Raw genomic sequence first — 9389 nt, forward strand, 5'->3', positions numbered from 1 at the left:
TATGCAAAATTGGATTAATAAAGTTGTGATACGAAAATAAAACCACTGTTGAATTCTTTGAGTTTTTAACAAGGCCAACTGTATAGAAAGGTTTGCGGTAACACCATGCAATGACCATCTCTAAATGAGTTGGTTTCACAACTCGACATAAGAAGACCAGTTTTTTCGTAAGCGAGCGAAAAAGTGTACAGTCACACAACAAACATATTTTCGATTGATATGATAATTATGTTACATAACCTTGATAATGAATGTTACATGGAATTTTCCATCCAACGTAAACCAGTCCATTCATTGTGGTATAAGGGGATAATAAAAAAAATAGGTACCTATGTTCAAAAATTGAAATCAAATGACCTTTGAAACATTCAATTCACGTGACCTACAACCATCCTATCAAATGATGCATCCAGCTGGATAGGGACCAATGCATTTCGTTGGTGGTTGGCAGTGGACACTATTGGTAACTGTCAAAGACTAGCCTTCACAGTATGCATAAAATAACAAACCTGTGAAAATTCGAGCTCAATCGGTTATCGAACTTGCGAGATAATAATGAAAGAAAAAACACCCTTGCCACACGAAGATGTGTTTTTAGATGGTTGTTTCGAGACCTCAAGTTCTAAATCTCTGGTCTCCAATTCAAATTCGTGGAAAATTACTTCTTTCTCATAAACTACGTCACCTCAGAGGGAGCCGTTTCTCACAATGTTTTATACAATCAACTTCTCCCCATTACTCGTCACCAATTAAGGTTTTATGCTAATAGTTATTTTGAGTAATTACCAATAGTGTCCAATGCCTTTAACAACTGCCATTACAATCACCACCCAACATAAGCATACAATAACAAGCCTGTGAAAACTTGGGCTCAATCGGTCATCGAATTTGCGAGAAAATGCTGAAAGAAAAAACACCCTTGTTGGACGAATATGTGTGCTTTCAGATTGGAATAAAAGACTTCTAGCTAGAAATTAACTCTTTCTCAAAAACTACGTTTGTCGTTAGTTCAGAGGGAGTGTTTCCACAATGATTTATACTATCAACAGCTCTCCAATGATCTTTACCAAGTCAGTTGTTAAGTTATTTTATGTTCTTGAGTCATTCCCAAACTTGTACCTTCCCTTTAAATTCATCGATATTAAATAATGTAGACTTGACTTGTGCTGCAATCATCACAGAGAACACCGCCCTCATTGTTTACAGCTCCTACCCTCGGCCGAAATAAAAACCACGAACATGTTGAAGGTTGAAACTGGAATTGTTGAAGCATGGTTGAAGCAAGTGATTTTTACAAGTGCGTAAATGGCAGTATGTGAGCACAGCTGGAAGTATAAATACACAGCTATGCCAACATCTTGCCTTCTCCACACTCGAGAAATGAAGAACAGACATCAGCAAACCCAAACATCTTCGAGAAGTCGATGCAGCATCTACAAGAGTATAAATAAAAACAATGAATCTTACACTAAAACAGTATACTAGCAGTGTCCCTTCTATATAGTTCTATACAGTTCCCATTAACACTGTAAACCACGCCCTTATTTAAATAACAACCACTTTGAGGCAAACACTGCTAGGGAAAGTGTATGCCCAATATATTATAGACATTATGCAAATTTCCACAACAAACAATATTACAAATCATGTGCTATTTATGCAGAGCACAACTCAAGGCCGAGTACCATTACGCTATATCTATATCTATAAAGTATTTAGAAAATAGTTACTGGTCCTATGTTATTGACCCACACTAAAAATAACTACATGTACTTTCTGATGTTATGAAATTGTTGACATGCTTAAAATAATTTCGGTGTCAAAAAATCAAAAACTACAACACCTCAGCAAATAAAATCAGGGAAAGCAAAGAAAGCTTTCTACCACCATTATCTTCAAACCGTGCCCTTTTATACATCGTCTAATAACGCGACGGTGACGAGGTATATCCAACCACAGAAGCAACAGGTGGAATATTGAACTGTCCAATTGTGCCGGGCTCAAGTTGTACGAACAGGCATACAAATGGCAATACGTTGGTACAGCTGAATAAGAATAAACCAGCTATGCCAACATCTTGCCTTCTGTACACTTGCATCTTGAAGAAAAACACATAGCTGAGCACTGCATCTGAAGAGAGAAAGTTTGCTAATAATACTCGAACCATTTGCACTGTGCCTCACCATAGCACAAGGGCTTTACTTGGAACATGTGTGTGACGTGTGTGCACTGTGCACGCATCATTCATACCTGCTTTGAAATTCTAATGAAGTTACGTAAGACGCATGTTGACACACCTCACTGGCAATAAGCATGAGCAAACAAAAATGGCGGGCAATTCCTCCTCCATGGGGCAACACACGGAAGTTGAGGCTTCTTTTACATTAGGGGAAGCTTTGATGGCTTCCAAAAGACACTCACTGAAAAAAACCCAGATGGTCTCTTCGAAGTAGGATGGCCCCGAAGCAAGTACGAGAAACAAAATGGCAGTATGTGAGCACAGCTGAAAGTTGACAACACACAGCTATGCCAACATCTTGCCTCTTTGGCACTCTAATTTAGCAGGCAAAATTGCCGAATCAAACTTCACAGTGTGGTCACTGTGTGCATCACTTAGGGCTTCGTAACCACAGCGGGTTGGTATAGTAACAACCCATTAGAAAGCCCGTTAACTCGTAGATTGATTAGATTTAATTAAGAATGATGGGTGTAGACTTCATAAGGTGCAAGCCTCTATGGTGCAAGCGACTGTTTAACCATAGAGTAAGGGTTTAACATGTCAATTAGAAGCCATACTATTAGATGTCCATTAGCTTGGAGGCCACTCGGTAAAAAACGAAATATGTTAGAACTGGCCGTTAAAGTGGAGATACATTGCTCTTGTTTGGAAAGAAAATGGGCACTCTTTCAGGTGTAAATATAAGGCTACAGCATTTGCATCGTGATACCACACACATTACATTCAAAATAGTTGAGGAAAACCGCTGTCAAACATACATACAAGACAATTTAAGAATGATAATATTTCTGAACATAAAATTTGGCGCACTCCCAAAATTTGGTATTTCAGCTCAACTGAGCACAAGATATTTTTGTTCATTGGTATAGAAATACGTACCTACAATCAAAAATGGAGTTGTAGTGTTGAAATTAGCCCGTGTGTGAATTGACCTTGGTATGGCACTATGATTTTCCACAGTAGAAAAGCTTTCATGGAACGGTTAAAAGGCCGCATATCCACGGCATTTTACCCATGGACCAAAGGTCTCTTTGCACTGCGATAAAGATAAGCCGGGGTGTGTTTTATGTATACAATACCTCAGGTCGGTTTTAAAACGTTGCGTGGCTTATTTACCTAATTGATTTGAGTATCGCCACGTTTAGTTCATTCCGGTTAGAGTTAACAATTTATTAATAGCACAGGTCATCAACACACACCTACAATGATCAACAATAACATATTTTTTTTGACAAAAGATTTTATGTCATCTTTGAAATAAATAATTGACTTGATACATGATTCTACCTGTGGAGGCTACCTCGTGCTCTTGCCTACCTAGTGCCAATGATCGTATCCTTCATAGGTGCAATATTCTTCTTCCCCTTTTATCCCACAGGTCGTGGTTCGTGACAATGTACCCCATCCCAAATCGACCCATCCACCCTTCTCCAACAAGTAAAGATAAGACGTTACGTAACTAACATTTGTACCCATTGCTTGGGTATTGACTGAGGGTATACAAAACGGGGTTGTACCGCAACGATTGGTTGTGACTAAACGCCATTTTAACAATGCACGTGCGTAAACCATTTCTGAGAATTTTTTAAAATGGCGGGAAAACCACAGCAACGAGCAATGTCATAATGGCCGTCTCTAACAACGGAACTTGAACTTTGTGAGAAAACCACAACATTCTTCGAGTGTTTTCATCAATAATTATGCAATTTTTTTTAATAATGCCATTTTGTATAATTGTTCAATCACACACAAGTTTTTGAAATAGTAACTTTTACCAAAATGAGGCTCGTCTCGCATGATTTTGTCGCACAAAATGTAAAACCTAGATTGCAAACTTTGACTGAACTTTTAAAATCATTGAAGAGTAACAAATAATAAAAACTATTTCCTATATCTATAACGCGGTAGGAGTGACCTGCGTATGTTATTCCGCTCTATTCATAAGATTTTTTTCAAGGAACACTTACAAAAGACCGAACAATAGGTTATTTTAGATGAATTCATAGGATCCGGTCAGTGAACATGCCGCTCCACGATGGTGGTTATAAAATAGGTGTAGTTTTACACCGCACGGTGTGTATGTGTAAAAGCATCAAGGTAGAAATAGAAAGATGGAGGTCAACAGAAAGTCGTCAATGCTTCACATAGCTGAGTTTTGTTAGGTAGTTCGTCATGAATTATTGCAGTTTGTTATAAGATACAGTTATCACTAGCTATACAAAGGAGGCAATGTTCACTTAAAGTTTGATATATTGACATATAAGCACATGGTTGACAATAAATGATGACTAAGATGACACAATATTACATATAAAATTGTTATTAATCTATTATTTATAAATGTTAAGATCAAAAGATCAAATATTCTCCATGATTTAAAAGATGCTAATTTTAAGTAAAATGTGATCCAATTAAAACGGTGTTCGCCATCAACATTCATATTACCACTTCTCCGTTAAGTATTAGATGTAAAACTTCAGATAAAACATCTACAACAAGCATTGGGATAAGTCGAAACACTTCACAAGGATAAATGGTACATTGATCCATTGATCATTATTATACATGCATTTCAAAAAAAATACTTAAATCATACTCACTGACGAACATGGGAGAGGTGTCTAGCGTCTGATCTGGCGGGTGTACTGATGTTGCATGAGTGTTTAGTTGTGTTGTTGTGTCGAGTCGAGGACTAAATGCTGGTAGCAGTTTTGCCAGGTCAAATTTCGGGCATGCTTGCGTCGACCATCGAAGCATAGGAGTGGTACCCATGTCTGAACCACGCCGGTAATGCAGTGGAGAGCACCCCATACCCACCTTTAAATTGACACGGCTGGGTGGCTTTCGATTCCATTTGGCTGGTTTCAACAAGTGAATAGGTGCCATGCCATCAGTCACTACTGTGGTTTCCTATTCATGTTGGGCAAAATGGTGCACGCTCACGATGCTGCATTCCACCGGTCCATTGTTACGTGGTTTGTGTATTATGGGCGTTTTACGTATACGATTGACATTCAAATTACTAAGCTTTGTGTTTTGTTTGACCCAATGAACAATGTAGAGATGGGTGACGACATCTACGCACTAGGGGTAGATTTAAATAACTTTAGAAGTCTGGTGTCGTCCATCCACTCACAGCCGAGCCAAAAGGGGCGGGGTTTAGCTGACCAGTAACAATTGCTAGTGAACCCCAACGTTAATTATCTATCACAGGAATTTCGCCTAATCCGGTTTTAGATGCCTTTACGCATAACAATACCACACCAAGTATAGCTTAATAGTATCACCCGGGATACGGCAAACCCCAATGCACAGGCCAATGCTCCATGGACTTCAATGCAAACACTCTACTATAGTCCCCTACATGGTTTGTATAGAAAAAGGCTTTAAGACTGGACTTACCAAGCTTTTTTTCCTTTCTTTGGAAAGCCTTCTTGTGCAATGAAAAAGCTTCACAGGTTGCGTTTGCTTTAGTTTAAGATGGAGGGAAAGAAGAACTAATTGACGGGTGGTGAGGGGAAATGAAGAGTTTTGTTTTGAGGGGACGCGATTAGGGAGTTATTGAAATGAGTGGTCAATCTGTGCATAGAGCAAGGATCTGTGAGAGTTAAATCTACAGTTAATTTGTGAAAAACCAGAAAAATGTCACTGCGTGGTTCTTGGTAAAATTAATGAAACCAGTCAGTTAAAATCTTGCTTATACGAAGGAATAATGCAGTTTGCATTAAGGAAGGATAATAAATGATCAAAAACACTAGTTTTACTCACTGTTGACAAATGGAACCAACTTTTACAACATGTCCTAATATTTATCTGTACTTTAAATATATATATATAACTCTTGCTTAGTTATATTGGGCATTTCAGAAAATATGTTTAATTTGAAACGAGGAACACTGTATTTGTTAAGAATACAAGTTTTGTTATCATTTTTTAAATATTCCATAGTATTTTCTTCTTCTAAACCCCAGAATTTAAACGGTTGTCATTTATGTCATAGCATTGACAACCCCCGCCAACAGTTTTCTTCCACTTGCAACTTCGACAACCAATTGAGTTCAAAGTTTCACAGGTTGTGCACATGTGGAGATACATCAAGTGAGAAGTCTGGTCTTTGACAATTATCAAAGGTGTCTTGTGTCTTTAAAATGTATAATGAATGCGTCACTATGACGACACGCAATTTTGAATTGGCACACCTTCTACGATGCCCAACAATGAGGAGCAGAGCTGCCTCATGACGACATGATTCAGCAAACGAGAAGGTTGTGAAATGCGCCCAATCTTTGCCAAACGTTTAAGTGGTTGACCCGAAAGAAGATTAACAGATATACAACAAATTTAAACGAAAAAGGGAAAACATTTTTTTTTTTAAACCAACGACCTCATATAAAAAAATCTTTGCTCAGCCCCAAATTACTTAATTCGTTTAACACTTTTTTATTCTTCTCCCATTACACCAATATTGTGTTCATGTCTCGTAATCAAGTTATAGGTGAACAAAAAAACGTGGGTCAAGACAAGTTGGAAACTTCACCGGTCTTAAAACCTTAAAGGTACTGGGGCTCTATTGGTAATTCCTCAAACTAATTTTTAGCATAAAGCTTACTTGGTAACTAGCAATGGAGAGCTGTTGATAGTATAAACCATTGTGAGAAACGGCTCCCTCTAAAGTAACGTAGCTTTTTTTTAAGTGTAATTAATTATCCCCCAATTAATATTAAAAAACTTCGGTCCTGAAACCTTTTATTTGCATCTGAAAGCACACCCATTGTGTAAAAACGGGTGTTTTCTTGCATTACTCTCTTGAACTTCAATGACCAACAGCCAAACTTTGGACGGATTTGTTAATGCGTTTATTGGGATACCAAGGGTGTCCAGTGCCTTTAAAATGATTGAGCATCAATGAAGGGAACGCGGCATGGACTTGTGAAAAGTGGAAACGCCTCTTTAATTTTTCTTTAATTATCCCCCAAAAATACCAGAAGTTGCATCGACTAATAATAAAGAGAAATTACTTTTTTTAAAGAAGAATAAGAGAAAGAGAGAACAAAAACAACACAAATATTGGTATAATTTTTTTTAAAGGACAAGACTTTCTTCAAAACTGCATGCCTGTTTAAAGGCACTTTACTCATTTAATGTCAAAAACAAGCTCTCACTCGGGAATGTACTGAGTATACAGTGCTTACACACATCGGTGATGGGTACAAAATAACATTAACATCTCTTTTAATCGTTCCGGTAGCCGCTGCCAAACATAGGATTCGAACTGCTTCAGCTACCGGACACTGCTCTAGAATTGCATGGGTCGTGGGTTCGAATCCCACCCGAGTAACATGCCTGTGATGGTTTTTTTTTCCCCACAGGACTCGGGAAAGAATACTGAGTACAGTGCTTACACACATCAGTGTATGAGTGAAATAATGAGCTCGATCTCACTTGGTGTATCCCAATGCATAAAGTATTATGTAAACATTAATTGGTTGAATTAGTCATCAAAGTTAATGAAAGAAACTAAACCCTCTACACAAATTTGTGTGATTTCAGAGTGCATGTAAAAGGCCCGAGGCTTGAACTTTTGTACTAAAAATTTTATGAGAAATTACCTCTTAAAAAAAAATCCCTACGTTACTTCAAAGGGAGTCGTTTTTAAATTTTTAATATTTTTATCAACAGCTCTCCATTGCTCGTACCTAAACATTTTGAGTAACTACCAAATGTGTCTAGTACCTTTAAGTCATGGCTCATCACAATATTATGACATACTTTATTTTATCAATGCCCCTTTAACACTTCAAGCAACCTCACTTCGTAATGCCCAAAGATGCAGGCCTCTATGCTCCGATTTTGAAAGGGCAGAATTACCAAGGCATTTCCACCCATGGGGCAAATTGTAAGGCACCTGAGACAATTTTTAATTTCAACTGGAGCATTTTAAGGGCACGGACACCGAGGACGGAAATCGCCCCGGTGCCCCGTGTGAAGACAGCATTTGTATAGTTGCCATTTTCTAACAGTGTACTAACACCATGCCAGTCTGTTGGAAGTGCTACCTGCTGCGATCCCTTACAAAACGAATACCACAACAACTCGGAAATTGCTTTCTGTTTCATCTTTTGAAATGTTGGTCCTGCAGTGATCTGTACCCTGGTGTATTGTCAAACGTGGGTCGCCCAAGAAGATGTTGGGGAGGGGAGTAAATGACAACTCACTAGCAAGGAGTCTGTTTGCCGCGAAATATTGTACATAAAAAGGGGTATTACTGGAGTATGTTTTGTCCGTTGCTAGCTAGACTATTGTCAATATTGTGGATGCCCTAGGTGAAAAAAACCTGAAGTGTAACCGTATGTAAACAGCGTCAAAATTCCCGCTCTTCTTGTGCTCAAATATTTGACGTAAGGATTATGGAAACTACAGTCAAACGTAAACAATATGCAAATGAAGGGATGTGTTGTTTTGTTTTCAGATAATAGACGGTTCCCAGATTTGGAAAACAGCCTCACAATAAGTATACTCCAATGCCTTGAAGATTGTTATAGACCAACTGTACGCTAGATTTGAGGACTTTTACGATATGGGCACATCCAGGCTTTTGGGGCATAAGGGATGGTGTACCATTTTTGGTGGTGGTGGGGGTCTTGTTTGGAAGGGGATGCAGGCTGGGACCCCATCTTTTCCCTTTTTCTTGCTCTTTTTATGGAAAAACTTACGTATCCTGCCACCACTTTTCATTATAATTATACAAAGGAGTAAAATCATCTCTTAAACTTTATTTTATTTCATAAAGAACTTGAAAAATTAGGGGAAGGAAACTTTCAGATAATAGACGGTTCCCAGATTTGACAAACTGCCCCACAACTTGTACGTATCCTGCCACCGCTTGTTCACTAATTTTTACAAAATAGGAATACAATATTTTCACATGAGTAAATTAGATACTATTTTATTTCATAACGAATGAAAAAGGGTGGCAGGCAGGATCATACGAAAAGTTTCCCTTTATATTTTGAAGAATTTTGAATAAAGCTACATTGCAAACTGCTTGTCAACCATATTGGTAACAAAAAAAAACCTGTTATTGGCCTGGCATTTTGACATGGGGTCTTTCTCGAAGGCCTAGTTATTTTTGTGTGCACGTTCGCATGTT

The sequence above is a fragment of the Asterias rubens genome, chromosome 12 (assembly GCF_902459465.1).
Source record: "Asterias rubens chromosome 12, eAstRub1.3, whole genome shotgun sequence".
NCBI lineage: Eukaryota > Metazoa > Echinodermata > Asteroidea > Forcipulatida > Asteriidae > Asterias > Asterias rubens.